We start from the raw sequence: 18,301 nt of genomic DNA on the forward strand, positions 1-18,301 counted from the left end.
TACGTTATTGTTAACTATGTATATAATCTATTTAAAAGTAAGTTGTAGGCATTATGGCAATGTTTCTCTAAAAAATATAAAATGCATCTCTTAAGAATAACAAGGCCAGCCTCACGCCTGTAGTCCCAGCGCTTTGGAAGGCCAAGTTGGAAGGATCCCTTGAGGCCGGGAGTTCAAGATAAGCCTAGGCAACACAGTGAAACCCCACCTCTACCAAGAAAAAAAGAATTAAAATTAGTTCAAGATGAGCCTGGGCAACACAGTCATACTCCATTTCTACCGAGGAAACAATAAAATTAAATTAAAAACAAAAATTTAGAATTTAAATTTTAAAATATAAATTATAAAATTTTATAAACATTTTATAAAATTAACTGGGCACACTGTCATGTGTCTGTAGTCCCAGCTACTTGGAAAGCTGAAGCAGGAAGACCTCTTGAACCCTGGAGTGTGAATTTGCAGTAAATTTTGAACATGCCACTGCACTCCAACCTGGGTAATGGAGCAAGACACTGTCTCTAAAAAAAAAAAAAAAAAAAGAATACCACATACCATTACCACTCTCCGAAAATACACAATATTTTTTGGAAGTGTTTATAGAAATTTGGGAAATTTTTGGAAATGTGGAAAATTACAAATCATTTCATAATACTATCTTATATACAAATCATATTTAAGTTCTCTCAATTGGCCATGTAATTTATTTTGGATATATAGTCAGATATTATGTCCAAAACTGTATGAATTTTTTTCTACCTAGTTCACCAGTCATTTCAATATATGATTGGATTCACTTATTTCTATTTAAACTCCAATTGAGAATTTTCTTTTTCATTCTTTAGATTTAATTATTTTTTAATTTTTAATATAGAGTTCAAATATCAAAATACTCAGAAAAACATCACTCCCATTCCTATTCCTCCAGCTCATTTTTATGAACTCTCTAAAACATTATCCTGTCTTTATCATTTACTTTTCCAGTGTTTATGTGGGTATAGACATAAATATACACACACACACACAGATATATAGTATTTCCATTTTTGCCACCAAAGTAGAACTACTTTTATATCTTTTCACAGAGATTTTTCTTATTCCCTTTGAACCAACAGTTCCCAGTCTTTTTGGCCTCAGGGACTGGTTTCTTGGAAGACAGTTTTTCCATGGAGCGGGATGGGGTAGGAAGGGATGGGGCCTGCGCAACCTAGATCCCTCACATGCACAGTTCACAATAGGGTTCATGCTCCTATGAGAATACTCCAAGGTCCCTGGCCTGGGGATTGGGAACCCCTGCTTTAAACAACAACAATTTATTTTGTCATAGTTCTGAGGGCTAAAAGCTGGAAATGAAGGTGTCAGCAGGACCTTGCTTCCTCTGAAGGATTTAGAGAGGAATACTTCCTTACCTTTTTTAGCTTCTGTTGCCAGCAATCGCTGGCATTTCTTGCTTTGTAGTTGCATCACTCCAGCCCTTTCGTCTGTCTTCACAGAGTCTTCTTTCTGTCTTCCTCTGCATCTCTTGTCTTCTTACAAGGAAACCATTCGTATTGGATTTAGGGCCCAACCTAATCCATTATGACTCCTCTCAACTAATTATATCTGCAGAGACCTGATTCCCAAATAAGACCACATTCTGAGAATCCAGCTGGACATGACTTTTTTAGTGATACTATTCAGTCTACACCCTTTTACTCTCTGGTCCAATGAAATTATATTCTTGCAATGTACAAAATGCATTCACCTCCATCCAAAAGCTTAACCCATTCTAGCCTCAGCTTCTAATCCAAAATCTCATCCATGTACAACTACATAAAAAAAGTCCAGGCCGGGCGCGGTGGCTCAGCCTGTAATCCCAGCACTTTGGCAGGCCGAGGCGTACGGATCACGAGGTCAGGAGATCCAGACCACGGTGAAACCCTGTCTCTACTAAAAATACAAAAAATTAGCCGGGAGCGGTGGCGGGCACCTGTAGTCCCAGCTACTCAGGTGGCTGAGGCAGGAATGGTGTGAACCCGGGAGGCGGAGCTTGCAGTGAGCGGAGATCCTGCCATTGCACTCCAGCCTGGGCGACATGCGAGATTCCATCTCAAAAAAAAAAAAAAAAAAAAAAAAGTTCCAAAATCTCACCTTCTAAATCATCTAAGTCCGGTATGACTGAGACTCTGGTGGAAAACAAGTTATCTGACTCCATAATAGAAAGATGGGACAGGCATAAGATATCCCTTTCATTTTTCTCAGCAGTAGGCTTTTAAATAGCCAACTCTAGAAAATAAAGAAGAACCTACATGATCTCTCCTCACATGAATCTATTCTCACATGAATTTATAACCGTGAAAAGGGTTCCCCTAAAATAACAATATAAACGCTTACTGCTGTTTAAAAATTGAGGGACTTCGGCCGGGCACAGTAGCTCACGCCTGTAATCCCAGCACTTTGGGAGGCGGAGGCGGGCAGATCATGAGGTTAGCAGATCCAGACCATCCTGGCTAACACGGTGAAATCCTGTCTCTACTAAAAATACAAAAAATTAGCCGAGCGCGATGGTGGGTGCCTGTAATCCCGGCTACTCCGGAGGCTGAGGCAGGAGAATGGCGTGAACTCGGGAGGTGGAGCTTGGAGTGAGCCGAAATCAAACCCACTGCACTCCAGCCTTGCTCCGTCTCAAAAAACAAACAAACAAACAAAAAATTTGAGGGACTTCATTTCCAACAGTTTCCATCAACAGTCTGTTTTCATGCAGTAATCTACTAACTTTGTTGGAAATGAAGACGACGTAAATCATTAACCTAGTTGGCTGTTTTGTTGTTCAGGTTATTTGAAATGTGCAAATTACAATAAAATGAAAGTTAACAGGAAATCCATTATATCTCTTCTTTATGTCTTTCTTCACTGATGTCTTACTGTTTAAACGACCACTATCAGGACCTTTTTCTAATTAATGTTCTTGATAAGCCCGTGATTTGGTGTTACTTGCTACATTCTAGTTAACTTGATGTGTATAGACGTCACTTCCAAACTATGTTTGAGGATTCTCCTGCCAAAGAAGGTAACCAGTGTGGGACTGTATTCAAATCTACATTTAATTTGTTTTAAACATTGTTGCTGAAGAAAAATAAAGAAAAGAAAATAGGTGCTACAGGATCATGTCAAAAATGACTCCATATTGATTGAGAAGTTAAAATCCAGTAAGGTTTTACTTGTGATTCTGTTTCCATGAATGAAACACTGATTCCAAAACAGCCAGGAGAGAGAAGAGGCCACACATGTCTTAAATTTTTTTTTTTTTTTTTTTTTTTCTAATTCACACTTAATGCGTCATTCGTATTTGGACTGTGAGCAAGCCAGCTCCTCCTCTGCCAATTCAATGTAGCTTGTGTGACAGTCGCCAGAGAGCTGAGTCCAACTCCCTGTGCCACTGTGGCTAAGGCTTATTGTACTAAAGTTGTGGCTGTATTTAAATGGATAACCAGGATTTATTGGTTGCTTGGTTCTCTCTGCAATCTTTCTCTGTCTTCAATGCTAGGCCACCCAAGTACCTCCTTGGAGAGCTTTGCCGTTTCCCCCTTGAAATTCCACCCAGAACACTTTAAAAGATCACTATAGTATTGTGGCATGGCACAAAAAGAAGTTGTGTCTGGTTCACATATAGGTAGGGGCTAATGCCACTCTGAAGAAACAGGTTTGAAATTTGAAGAGCTTAGGCAAAAACCTGCAAACCTAAACCCAACAAGGAGACTGAACAATGGCTGGCAGCAAGTTCAAAGGAATCAAAGTATGCACCCATTAAACATTTACTTCGTTTTTGAGCCTTTAGTTTTATCTTGGGAAAGCTATTTAAATGTCAAGAATTCAGATTATTTGGAAGGTTAAGGATTTAATATATATTTTTTGTTTTCTAAAGTGTTTACAAGAGTCTTGGTGGTTTATTTTCTTTAAGCCACTTTAAAAAGCTCAAGCAAGAGTAATAATTACTTTAAGAAAATTAAATTTGGCTATCCTTCAACTTAATTATAGAGCTTTGATTTTTTTCTCCTTTTTCTCTATCTATATATCTATCTATCTGGCTATCTATCTGGCTATCTATCTAGCTATCTATCTATATTCCTCTATCTAACAGAAACTTAGAAAAATGTTAGAAGTGAGCCAGATGTGAGCCAGATGTGTTGACTCATGCCCGTAATTCCAGCACTTTGGAAGGCCAAGGTGGGCAAATCACTTAAGCTCAGGAGTCCCAGACCAACCTGGGCAACTTGGCAAAACTGCATCTCTACAAACAAAACAAAACAAAACAAAAAAGAATAGAAAAGAAAATTAGCTAGGCATGGTGATGCGTTTCTGTAGTCCCAACTACTCAGGAGACTGAAGTGGCAGGATCGCTTGAGCCAAGGTAATAGATGTTGTAGTGAACCAAGATTGTATCACTGCACTCCAGCCCGGGCAATAGAGTGAAACCTTGTATCAAAAAAATAAAAAAAAAAATAAATAAATAAATAAGATGTGTTGTTGATAAGCCTAGATACTACAATAAGCTTGAATTTGAGGCCAACAGGGGCATTTTATTCCACTTTCCCTGTGAGTTGAACTTACTCACCTAGTCACAAATTGGAAAACTGACAACTGCAAGCCTCCTCTGCAGGTTCTTCTAGTCTGCCCTGGAGGGCTAACCACAAGACAGAGATAACTCCAGGTGGACCATTTCAACAACAAAGCACCAAATAGGAAGAGACATAAAGCATCTGCAAACAGACTTATCCAACCCAACCATCTGACTTCCCCAGTGCAGGGCAGGGTCCCACAGTTTCATTTTGGCAGGGTGCATGCAATCCACCAAACATTTTATAAAATAATGTGTACCCTTTCCTTATTTTGGAGTTTTCCCTGGAAGGCAGGTTCCCAGCCAAAGACTATGTGTTCCAGTCCACCTCTTGCCTCCAGGTGTAATCATATGACTATTTTTTCACTAATGGAATATTAATAGAAAGTATGTATGTCAGTTCTGAACCATGATGCACCTTATTCTCCATCTCTTTCCTTTTCTCATTGGGTACTTAGAGGTAGACATTTTCGAGACCCTAACAAATGGTGGAGCCATTCAAGGGAGGGGTCTACATTCTTAAGCCACTTTATGAAAGACAGTTAGATCTAATGGCATGGTACTGGTACTGTTACATGAGTGAAAAAGGGTATCTCCATTGTGCTGAGCTAAGCCATCGAAAGTTGGAGATTTGTTACAACAGCTAGCATTATCTTAATTTACACAGCTACTGTTCTGTAGGGTAGAAGAGAGAGAGAAAGGGGTCCAAACAATGGGTGAGGTTTTCTTTCTAAGATTTCTAGTGGGATAGAAGTTTTTATCAAATAGGCTGAAGTAGATATTAGGAGAGAGAAAAATATATATAACTTCCCTTATAGTAAGTCCCCAAATGCCAAAGGGACTAAGTTAATTTAGCAGTTAAAGTTCAGCCCCTTGGAAGATAGGCAGACAAGTAAGCAGGCTGCCACATAAATCTTCCTGATAGTTTCCTTAGGAGACTAGTTTAAGGGAATTCCAGCAGCTCTAAGACCATTTTTAAGGCTTCTCAGGGTAAAGCAACAGGATGAGTTGAAAAATAAAAAATCCTTCCAGGGATTGATTAAGTTATTTTGGTCTAAGCTGTTGCCAATTGTTTTTGAAAGAAGGCAGAGCATATTTTATATACAAACCTACAAAGGGTAGGCTTTGAAATGGGATAACACTGGAATTGCAGAATTTTCTTCTTGATGTAGTCTAGGTATTAATAATCCTTTTAGACTTCCAGCCCATCTGATTTTATAAGGAAAAAATACTTTGAACAGTTTTGAATTCGTCCTGGGTATCATGAAAAGTAACTTCTGAGATACGCAAATGATGGCTTCAGAGGAACTCGGCTTCTGAGTTGTGTGACAATTTCAAGACACGCACACACAAAATTTGATAGCATTTTTCTTCAATATATTTTATATCATATTAATTGATTCATTAAGTTGTTAACTAACAAATATATAGCAAATACCTACCATTTCAAACCCTCTTATAGGTGCTGAGGATACTGAATAAAGAAGACAAAAATCCCCATGCCAGTAGAGTTAAAATCTGCTGGGAAAATAGATGAAAAGAAAGAGATACATTCCAGAATATGCCAGAAGGTTGTTAACAATATGAACACAAATAAAGCAGGCCTCCAACTTCATAAATGTATGGAATATCTTGATTTATGTCACAGAGGCAACTGTTTCATTTAAAAGGCAAACTCTTAGAGATTGCCATCATTCTGGGCAGCCTGCTTTTAATGCCAGAATTTCAAGGGTCTTTTGTGGTTGTCTAATATAGAGAGGAAATTAGAGCTGGTACTTTTTCTTTCTTTCTTTTTTGCCTATTTTTTAAAAACGGGTTTTAAATTTCTTGCTTGAAGGAGCACTTATCTAGCAATAGCAAATGATTTCTTTATCATATAGTCTTTTGAAATGTAAATGCAGAAAATGAAGGTCTCTTTGCTAAGAAGTCCAGGAATGACTCATTTATATTCTCTTGAATTGCTTTTATACCTAAAGAGTTTCTAGCATAGTCATCTGGCAACTGTCATTAACAAAGAGGAGTGACAATTTTCAGGCTTCTGCTGCTGCTTGCTAGCTGTGTGACCTTGGGAAAGTTCCTGAAACTCTCTGAGTCATTTCCTTACCGAAAACATAGAAAGAATAATACCCAGCTCCTTGGGTTACTATAAGAATTAAATGAAATAATGTATTTCCTGGCTTCGCATTCCCTTGGAATATGGTAGCTACTACTATTATTACTACCATTTTTATTATCACACTTACGTCTCAATTTTAAAAGCACGGCAAGTCATGCATGAAGTCCTCTTGATTCTTTATTTTTCAGAATCATAAATTAATGTTCATGTCATTGATTCAAGGACCATTGCTCACAGGATAACCACAAATTGTTGTCAGGTGACAAATTAATTAACTGGTTGGCTTGGAACAGATTTTTTTAAGTGTTTCACTAAATCTCCACTTGCAAAAGAAAATAACATTCTTACTAAGTATAGTTGTGCTTGGAACTTCACAGAAAGTCTTTATATAAGATCATCAAACTGTCTATATTACAATTCACTTAGTACCATCGGCCATATTTATAAGTTGATTGCATATGAATTGGCTGCTATTTTCTAGAGTTAGTCATTAGACCAACTGTCTTACAGTCTGGTTATCTCTGTCATACAGTTACCTCCAAGAAATTATTCTATGTTTACCCAATTTTTAAAACAAAAATATAAGTAGTAATAAACCCTACAAACGTGATTGTATTGTCTGCACTATATATCACTCTCAATCTTTGTAGATACTACATTCTGATTTAATAGTGGAATGCTTCTTTTAGCTGATATATAGAGTAATAGGTGTAGAAAACTCTAATGTTGACTTTTTCTTACCTTTCTGTTTCTGTGAATCGATGGGATTGTTTCCTTTTTCTCTTTTCTTTTCTGGTGTCTCCCTCAACATTCGAAAAAGCTTGTCAGTCGTAAAATTGTAGCATGTAGAAGATGGAAAGGAATTTAGGAGCCCTATATATTTATTTTCTTATTTTAAAAATAAGGAACCTGAGGCTCAGAGCAGTAAAGGGACTTGCTCAAAGTCATAAAGTATGTGGTAAGGTGTTAATAATAGTTATAATAGTTAACATTTATTGATCATTCACTAGGTGTATTGCTTAATCCATTATAGGTATTGTCTTATTTAAACCTTCCAAACATGCTTGTTGCTCATCTATCTTGTTCACTCCTATATCCCCAGTGCCTGGAAGAGTTTCTTGCACAGAGTAGGTGCTCAATAAATACTTGTTGAAAAGATAAATGAATAACAATGTTAACAATGAGAGAACATCATATCCCCATTTTACAGATAATGACACTGAGGCTTAAAAAGGTTAAGTAATTTGTATGAGATTATATAGCTAATGATTGGCAGCATAGAGTCACATCAAGTGTGAGTGACTGTGGGATCCCAATTCTTTTTTTTTTTTTTTTTTTTTGAGGCGGAGTCTCGCTCCGTCGCCCAGGCTGGAGTGCAGTGGCGCGATCTCGGCTCACTGCAAGCTCCGCCTCCCGGGTTCCCGCCATTCTCCTGCCTCAGCCTCCCGAGTAGCTGGGACTACAGGCGCCGCCACCACGCCCGGCTAATTTTTTTTGTATTTTTAGTGGAGACGGGGTTTCATTGTGTTAGCCAGGATGGTCTCGATCTCCTGACCTCGTGATCCGCCCGTCTCGGCCTCCCAAAGGAGGATCCCAATTCTTAACCTCCTTGAAGGGCTGTCTCTGGATTTGTGGCCTAGGTAGGGTTGCAATTTGTAAAAACATGCATTATGAACATTTATTTGTTCATTATTGGATTTAATTTCCTAGGGCACCCAAGTTGTAATGAGTTTTCCTCACTTTTTTGAATGAGGTAGGAAGTGAGAAATGAAATGACCTTGTCTCATTACTAAAATACACAAACAGGTGATGAAAACAATTCATTTGAAATATTCTGTTTTGTATGAAAATAGTCAAAAGATAAATTTGACCATTGATGCTATTATATTTGAATAAAATGATAGAAGCAGGAATGTATTTTATACCACTGGGAATTCGGCAATTGGAAGAACATATTTTATAATATAAAGCTCAAGTTCCTGACATTGTAGGCTTCCAATAATCAGATTCCAAACTGCTCAGCTGATTTCACAAACTTTTTATACTGGTCTGCCTGTTTCTCACGAAGTGACATAATTCATTTCTACCTTCCCCTAGGGTTCACTCCTTCACTGCAATGTTCTCGTCACTCTTTGTCTTTTTGTCTTTTCTCATGTTGTAGCAGGCTTGTTCAATTATTCCTTTCTTCAAAAAGCTTTCCTGAAATGCCTTCAGCCACAGGCAGCTGTCCCTCTTTTGAACAATCATGACACTAATCATTTCACATTTAATCACAGTCTGATATGGAGTTGTCTTTTACTTTCCAGGCTTGACTGCTGTTCTCTACAAATGGATGGCAAAGTCTGCAAGAGAATGAATTGTGTTTTATACTCTCCATCATCAGAACAAAGTGCCTTATGTATGGTGATGGCTCAATGGATATCTGCTAAAAAGGCAAGAGAATTGGATTAAAAAAACATTATTATACTGATACAAGAAATATTTTTCTGCTTGCTTTGTTTTATAAATTATAAATCTTCAGCATGACAAGCTTTGAAATGTAGGCTTCCACCTTGTAAAGAACAGAAAAATAAATTTAATATATTTTTCCTTTTCATCTTTACTGTCGGATAAGAATTTATGTAGTTTAGTGCTTAGAACTTGAAACTGAGCTCTATCTTTATGCATTCTGTCGACCTGACTAATTTGTGGCTGTCTCTCGATTTATGTCTCAATTTCCCATTCTGTTTTCATAAACAACAATAAATGTGTCCTTAGAGGGAGATCTGTGAAATTTAATTTGTGTTTTGGGAGGCCTTTGGGACATTTGTGTGAAAGTGTGTAAAATGCAAATTATCATTATGGATTCTTATACCTTCATTTGCATGTGTTGTTTCTAGTGCAATTCTGAAGGTTGGGAGTATTTTCACCACTTCATTCAAAAAGATTCAACCAAATCGTTTCCTCATAAGCAGGTTGATCCACTTGCGTCATGCTAATCAGTTTTTCATTTTCTGGTCAATTCTTAAAATTGACTGTAGCCAAAATGTTAATTATCAACATAGTAAACCCTGGGCAATCCAGAACACTGTCACTTGCACAGGCAACAAAGTGGAAAATTCCCAGTGCCCCGAACCTTTTTACAGCCCCAATGAGTGACAATCGCTAGCATTTTGGTTAAATCTCAGGCTTTCTGTAAGAAATCACAGCAGGAGATTGCTTTTAAGAAAGAAGTCCTGGGGCTCTCAGCTCAACTAGTCAGGTAAAATCTCTTCCCCCACAGCCTCAGGACTGCCAATTAGTATCTGACATGGCTGCCAAGGAAACGCCAATGCTCAGAGTCCTGATTATTGCCCTCCTCTGAGCAAGAGCCCAGTGAAAAAAATGTTTGGTAATTAGCTCAAGCCAAAGATGCTCAAGACTTGTCTTTCTTTTTCACTGAAGACCAGGATGGTAGTGAAGGAAGCTCCAGTAATTAGCACACAACAGGCAAGATATTTCTCTTCACTTTAAGTCCTTCTTTATATGAGAGTAAGGTCAAATGAAAACTTGTCATGGAAAAGACAATAGTATGAAAAATTAAGGGATTTGCATCTTAATAGGCCTGGGGGGTAAATCTTTCAGAACAGTGATACTAGAAACTGCCTTTTCATGAATTTCTGGGAATTTAGCGACATGGTACTAATCCTATATTTCAGAACTGGGTTCCTGTCTGGCTGTTTAAAGAACAGGAAAAACCAATGTCTATTGAATGTTACTCACTGGGCTATATTCTTTTCATGCATAGACAATCTTTAAAAATTGCCCAATGAAATAGGTACTATCCAGTATCATTTTACCGGCAGGGAAATGGGTAAGGAATTCCTCATAATTATACTTAATGTTTTTTCTTTTCGCCTTTTAAAAAACTTAAGTACACATTTAAAGAACTGTAAAAATGATGCAGGAGTTTTCTTGACCCCTTTATTGGACTTGCGACTGGGGGCCCTGAATACTGGGCCCACTGTGCTCAACCTCTTGCAACTTCTTGCAGGAGGGAGCCCGTGAGTGAGTGAGTCCAAAATTCAGCCAGCCACTGTGGGCACTGGCAGGAGCAGGCTTTGTGCGGATCCCATGGCCAGAACAGGTGTGAGTGATGAAGTGAGGGATCCAGCCAGCTGCTTTGTGTGGCAGGAGCATGCTCCATGCAGGCCTTGCAGTGGCACCCAATGAGAGAGACAGGGGGGTGCCTGCAACCTCCAAAGCCCCCCAGGGCACGTTACGATACTCTCTTATTTCTGCTGTTCATGGACAGCAGTGTGTTATCAGCCCAGTGAGCCCCTTGCCTTGTGGTGTGGGGCGGCTGCTCTCCACCAGACAGGACAAAGGGCCAGTGGGACAGTCTTTTTTGAGTACCTGCACTCAGTGAGTCCTGAACTCTTGTCCGATGTCCAACAAAAATTAGGTCACATGGATCACTTGTTGGATGGTAGAGGTGGAGAATTTTATTTAGTGATGGAGATGGCTCTCAGCGGAGTGGGGAGCTGGAGAGGAAGGGCAGATAATCTTCCCTGAATTCTGGCCATCTCTGGCTGGCTCCTCTGAAGTCCAGCCATCCCTCTGAAGTCAAGTCACCTCTCTCCAGTCGAGCCACTTCTCCCTCTCTACTGACTGAGTCTGGAGTCTTTATAGACACAGGATGGGTGGCAGGGCGGGCCACAGGTCGTTTTCGAAATGATAAAATCAATTTTATCATTCAATTGATAAAAATACATTATTCAACAAGAACCAATTGGGAGAGATCAGGCAAACAGGGATAGTAGGTCTCACTTTGGGCTACAGGTTTCAGGGTTTTCAGGTCAAAGGTGGGGTTTTCTGGAGACCTACCTCTGTCCGCCTAGAATTTCTCTGCCTACTGCATCTGTCAGAAATAATGACTAAATTTTGACAAAACTGTTAAAGAAATTTTGGAGGTGGTAGTAAATTGATCAGTTATATGAGACAGACTTTAAATTTTACGTCAAGGCAGATGAAGATAAGCCAAAAAATGGTGAGGATGAAAAGGGAATTAAACATTAAAAGAGAAAAGATTCCATGGATTTATCAAACATAAGTACTAGAAGGCACAATAAGCTATTTTCAACATGGAAGTGCCTAAAGTAGCAAGTTTTGTAAAGTAGAAAATATACTAGGAAAGTTGTTAAACACTTTGTGTTAGTCAGGGTTCTCTTAGAGGGACAGAACTAAACGAGGGACAGAAATAAACTGAAAGTTTAGTAAGTGTTAACTTACATAATCACAAGGTCCCACAATAGGCTGTCTGCAAGCTGAAGAGCAAGGGGAGTCAGTCCGAGTCCCAAAACTGAAGAACTTGGAGTCCGATGTTTGAGGCTAGGAAGCATCCAGCATGGAAGAAAGAGGTAGGCTGGGAGGCTAGCCCCAGTTCTCATTTTCACATTTTTCTGCAGGCTTTATCTTCGCTGGAAGCTGATTACATTGTGCCCACCCAGCTTAAGGGTGGGTCTGCCTTTCCCAGTCCACTGACTCAAATGTTAATCTCTTTTGGGCAACACCCACAGAGATAAACCCAGGATAAATCCTTTGTATCCCTCAATCCAGTGAAGTGACATTCAGTATTACCCATCACAAGTCCACCCCTTGTCAACTTGAACCGATACACAACTCCTGAGATCATACATAATCTTCAAATAAAGACAATAATGAAGTCATAATTATGCCTAATGTAGTACAACTATCCTTCATACAACTGGAAATGCACCAATCCCCAACCCAAATACTTGTACATAAAGTTAATACTTAAATGCTATATGAAGTCAATAAATCTTGTGTCACATCATAAAGGAAAAGGAAATAAAATGAAGATATTTTCTTAGTACAAGTGTATACCTGACATATATGTTTTTAACAAAAGAGTGAGGAAATATTCATGACAATTTCAGTCCTCATTTCTGCAGCTGGTCATATGCTCATAGCTGGTTTTGATGACTGCCTTTTTCCACTACCAATTCTGTATCCCCTTTGCCTTCAGCAAGCATCTCAGCAGGTCATGGTTTTTTTTTTACCTGGTGGAGTGACCCAAACCTTCATACCTGAAGGGTCTGGACCATTTGTAGTCCTGGATTGGGCTGTTGTAGTTTCCCATTGACCTTAATCACAGGGCATGGTAATACTAAGAGACACCCTAATGGATCCCCTGTATTCCACATACACTCTTCCTTACCTCCATTATAGAATAGTATACTGATTTCATCCTGATAGTCCAGGTCAATCACCCCAGCCAACACTCTTAAGTCCCTTCTTAGCCTGTTGTCTTAAAAGTAGGAGGAGCTCAAAGTGTCCAGGTAGCAATCCTAAATATCAGTTTAATCGAATTGTTGTCTCCCGGTGGCAGCGTCCCTCCCTCTGGAACTAAGAACGTTAGACCGTCAGAACATAATGTCGCAGGAACAGAAAGCACAAATTTTGCTAGTGGGTCCCTAGGGGTGATGGTGAGTGCCACTTCCACTTCCACCCCTTGATTCCTGGACCCGTGCATCCTGGCTATGGGAGTAATAGTACCATATATTGGATGCTGATTCAGAGCATACATGGCCTTCTGTAGAACTTTGCCCCAGCCTTGCAAAGTATTGTCACCTAGTTGGCATTGTAATTGTGACTTCAAAAAGCCATTCCACAATTTTATCAATCCAGCTGCTTCAGGATGATGGGTAACATAGTAAGACCAGTGAATTTCATGAGCATAAGCCCAGTGCTGTATTTCTTTAGCTGTAAAGTGAGTACCTTAGTCAGAGGCAATGTTGTGTGGAATACCATGATGGTGGATAAGGGGTTCTGTGAGTCCATAGATGGCACTCTTGACAGGAGAATTGTGTGCAGGATAGGCAGACTTATATTCAGAGTAAGTGTCTATTTCAGTGAGGACAAACCTCTGTTCTTTCCATGATGGAAGAGGTCCAGGTAGTTGGCTGATTACCCCAAGGAATGGTGCCATATGGAGGGCTTAGTGTTGGTCTCTGTTGCTGGCAAATTGGGCACTCAGCAGTGGCCATAGCCAGGTCAGCCTTGGTGAGTGGAAGTCCATGTTGCTGAGCCCATGCGTAACGTCCATCCCTGCCACTTTGGCCACTTTGTTCATGGGCCCATTGGGTGATGACACGGTTGTCTGGGCAAGGAGGCTGAGTGGTTTCCATAGAATGGGTCATCCTATCCACTTGATTATTAAAATCCTCCTCTGCTGAGGTCACCTATTGGCAAGCACTCACATGGGATACAAATATCAGATTCATGAGACCTATTCACTATAATGAGAATAGCACAGGAAAGACCAGCCCCTATGATTCAATTATCTCCTCCTGGGTCCCTCCCACAACACATGGGAATCCTGGGAGATACAATTTGAGGTTTGGGTGGGGACACAGCCAAACCATATCATTCTGTTCCTGGTACCTCCAAATATGTTCTCACATTCCAAAGCTAATCATATCTTCCCAATAGTCACCCAAAGTCTTAACCCATTTCAGCATTAACCCAAAAGTACACAGTTCAAAGTCTCATCTGAAATCAGGCAAGTCCCTTCTGACTATAAGCCTGTAAAATCAAAAGCAAGCTAGTTTCTTCCTAGATACAATGCAGGTACAGATATTGGGTAAATACAGCTGTTCCAAATGGGACAAATTAGCCCAAAGGGGTTACAGGACTCATGCAAGTCCAAAATGCAGCACGGAAGGCAAATTTTAAAGTTCCAAAATGATCTCTTTTGACTCCATGTCTCACATCCAGGTCACACTGATGCCAGAGGTGGGTTCCTATGGTCTTGAGCAGCTCCACCCCGGTGGCTTTGCAGGGTGTAGCTTCCCTCCCAGCTGCTTTCATGGGCTGGTGTTTAGTGTCTGCAGCCTTTTGAAGCACACGGTGCAAGATGTCAGTAGATCTACCATTCTGAGGTCTGGAGGAGAGTGGCTTTCCTCTCAGAGATCCACTAGGCAGTGGCCCAGTAGACACTCTGTGTAGAGGAGCTCCAACCCCACAGCCCCACATTTTCTTCCTGCACTTCCCTAGCAGAGGTTCTCCATGAGGGCCCCTCCCCTGCAGCAAACTTTTGCCTGGGCATGCAGGCATTTCCATACATCTTCTGAAATCTAGGTGGAGGTTCCTAAACCTCAATTCTTGCCTTCTGTGAACTGGTAGGCTCAACACCATATGGAAGCTGCCAAGACTTGGGGCTTCCAACATCTGAAGCCACAGCCTGAGCTGTACATTGGCCCCTTTCATGGCTGGAGTAGTTGGGACACAAGGCACCAAGTCCCTAGGCTTCACACAGCACAGGAACACTGGGCCAGGCCCATGAAACCACTTTTTCTTCCTGGGCCTCCAGGCCTGTGATGGGAGGGGCTGACATGAAGGTCTCAGACACACCCAGGAGACATTCTTCCCATGGTCTTGGGGATTAACTTTAGCTTCCTTCTACTTATGCAAATTTCTGCAGCCGGCTTGGATTTATACCCAGAAAATGAGTTTTTCTATTCTACTGCATTATCAGGCTGCAATTTTCTGAGCCTTTAGGTTCTGTTTCTCTTTTAAAATGGAATGTTTTTATCAGCACCCAAGTCACCTCTTGAATGTTTTACTGCTTAGAAATTTCTTCCACCAGATATCCTAAATCATCTCTCTCAGATTTGAAGTTTCACAGCAAAATGCCATCAACCCCTTTGCTCCAGTTCCCAACAAGTTCCTCATCTCCATCTGAGACCACCTCAGCCTGGTCCTTATTGTTCAGATCACTATGAGGATTTTTGTTTAAGTCATTCAACAAGTCTCTAGAAGGTTTCAAACTTTCCCACATTTTCCCATCTTCTTCTGAGCCCTCCAAACTGTTCATCTTCTGCCTGTTACCTAGTTTCAAAGTTGCTTCCACATTTTCAGTTATCTTTTTCAGCAATGCCCCACTCCTGGTACCAAAATCTGTACTAGTCAGGGTTATCTTAGAGGGACAGAATTTATGTATACATATGTATATATACACACATATATATAAAGGGGAGTTTTTTAAAGTATTAACTTACATGATCACAAGGTCTCACAATAGGTAGTAAACTGAGGAGCAAGGAGAGCCAGTCCTATTCCCAAAACCGAGGAACATGGAGTCTGTTGTTTGAAAGCAGGAAGCATCCAGCATGGGAGAAAGATATAGGCTGGAAGGCTAGGCCTGTCTCTCATTTTCATGTTTTTCTGCCTGCTTTGTCTTTACTGGAAGCTGATTAGCTTGTGCGCACCAGATTTAGGATGCACCTGCCTTTCCCAGCCCACTGACTGAAACGTTAGTCTCTTTCGGGCAACACCCACACAGACACACCCAGGATTAATACTTTGTATCTCTCGTTTCAATCAAGTTGACACTCAGTATTAACCATCACATTCTTCAAATACACACACACACACACACACAAACACACAAAATACACACACAGAGATACACTTAAAACTGTCATATTGCAAAAGGTTGACATTAGTATTTTGGTAATAAGTTTTGACATCCACCAATATTGCATACATTATTCCACTGACAATGAACACAAACAGTGAAAGAGAAAACTGTAGGGAGTCTTGTTTCATCTATGCCTTCCCACTTGTCTATTAGTGAATAAACTGAGGAACAGAGAGGATATAATTAGTCTAAGTCACACAAGTGGTTATCAGCGGGACTGGGATGAGAATGCAGGTCTTTTGGCTTTCAGTGTAAATTTTCTGTAGCTCAATCCTGTTTCTGAACTTCTTCACAGATGCCCACAATAGTTAAATGTATCCAAATTTTCTTCTGTTTAGGTTGACTGTGTAGTAAAACCCCAGCATAGACTTCTTTCACTGGTGCTGAAACATGTATATAAGATCTGTTTATACTTCTAAGAGTTTTACGATGGGGGAATAAAACAATACGAAAGATGATAAAATATTGAAGAAATAACAAAGGCTAAGAAAAGCTCAAAATTTTTATAGTAGTTATTCATATATTTTTAGTTGTACATAAAAATCAAGCCACACCTGTCCAACTTCTTTCTTAACTCTCTCTTTTTTTTTAAGATTTTTTTCTTTTTAAATTTATTTAAATTTCTGGAGATGGAGCTTGCACAATTCCTCTCCTCTTTTATTTTTTAACTTTTATTTTAGGTTCAGGGGTACGTGTGCAAGTTTGTTATATAGATAAATTGTATGTCATGATGATTTGGTGTCAGGATTATTTCGCCACCTAGGAAATAAGCATAGTACCCAATAGGTAGTTTGTTGATCTTTATCCTCCTCCCACCCTCCACTCTCTGTCCTGCATTAGTTTGCTAAGGATAATGGCCTTCAGCTTCATCAATATTGCTGCAAAGGACGTGATCTCGTTCTTTTTATGGCTGTGAAGTATTCCATGGTATATACGTATCACATTTTCTTTATCCAGTCTACCACTGATGGGCATTCAGGATGACCTCATGTATTTGCTATTGTGAATAGTACTGTGATGAACACATGCATGCGTGTATCTTTATGGTAGAATGATCTACATTCCTTTGGGTATATACTGAATAATGGGATTGCTGGGTTGAATGGTAATTCGATTTTGAGTTCTATGAGAAATTACCAAACTGCTGTCTACAATGGCTGAACTAATTTACATCCTATCGGCAGTGTGTAAGCATTCCCTTTTCCCTACAATCTCACCAGTATCTGTTATTTTTTGACTTTTTAATAATAGCCATTCTGACTGATGTGAGATGGTATCTCATTGTGGTTTTAATCTGCATTTCTTTAATGATTAGTCCTCTGCACTATGGTCCTCCATGCTTCTCTTTTGATTCCCATTTAAAGCAATTACTTTTTATTTGTCCACAACCATTTTCTGCATCTCAACCTCAATCCTGATTCATAATTTGTTTGCTTTCGACTTTTGGATTATTTCTCCTTTTCGGTTTCTGAAATTAGGCATCTTTAATTATTGCTGCAGTCTCATAGCCTCCATCTAATTAATGTTGCAAAATTCCAGTCTGTATTCTGAGCAATTTCCAAAGTAAACATGAATAGGTGTATGTTTTACATATTAATCAGGAGAAGTAGAATAAGAAACCGGGACTAATGTTAAGATAGTTAAGTTTTTCTAGTTCTACTAATTGCTATCTGACCTTATACATGCAGTATTTCTTTTGGCATGCATACTCTCTAAAGTAACTTTTAAGAACTATCATTCTATAATACTTTATGTTGTAGGTCAGTGGTAGACAACTATGATATAAAATACAGCTAATTTTGGGAGAAAAAACGAATAGATTAATATGTAAATTCTTTATCCACTTTTTTAAACTAGTTCATGGGAATATTTGGTTCAGATTAAGTCAAGTTTATAGATATTTATCTCCAAATTGATAAAAAAAAAATCCATCTTGACCTGTGGCCTCAAATTATACTTCAGATTCCTGAACTATGTCACAAACTAGTGACAACTACAAATGGCCAACACTTACAACTATGTGTGTTACTTAGTGTAAAAATTGACTATTGGCAAACAAATTATACTAATAAGTCAATTGCCAAATATTTTTGCAGAAATGCAACAATGTTTGATTTTTTAGATTGAT

General features: G+C 39.4%; 1 long non-coding RNA gene across 1 annotated transcript in view; it reads right to left on the bottom strand.

The window, feature by feature from the left end:
• Positions 1-8,965: 8,965 nt before the first annotated feature.
• LOC139361890 (uncharacterized) overlaps positions 8,966-18,301 on the bottom strand; it is a 189,878-nt gene continuing 180,542 nt past the window's right edge. Inside the window, exon 4 of the long non-coding RNA XR_011619775.1 lies at positions 8,966-9,052. This is a non-coding gene — a long non-coding RNA (uncharacterized lncRNA). The remainder of the gene's footprint in view (positions 9,053-18,301) is intronic.

Source organism: Macaca nemestrina, chromosome 2, assembly GCF_043159975.1.
Source record: "Macaca nemestrina isolate mMacNem1 chromosome 2, mMacNem.hap1, whole genome shotgun sequence".
NCBI lineage: Eukaryota > Metazoa > Chordata > Mammalia > Primates > Cercopithecidae > Macaca > Macaca nemestrina.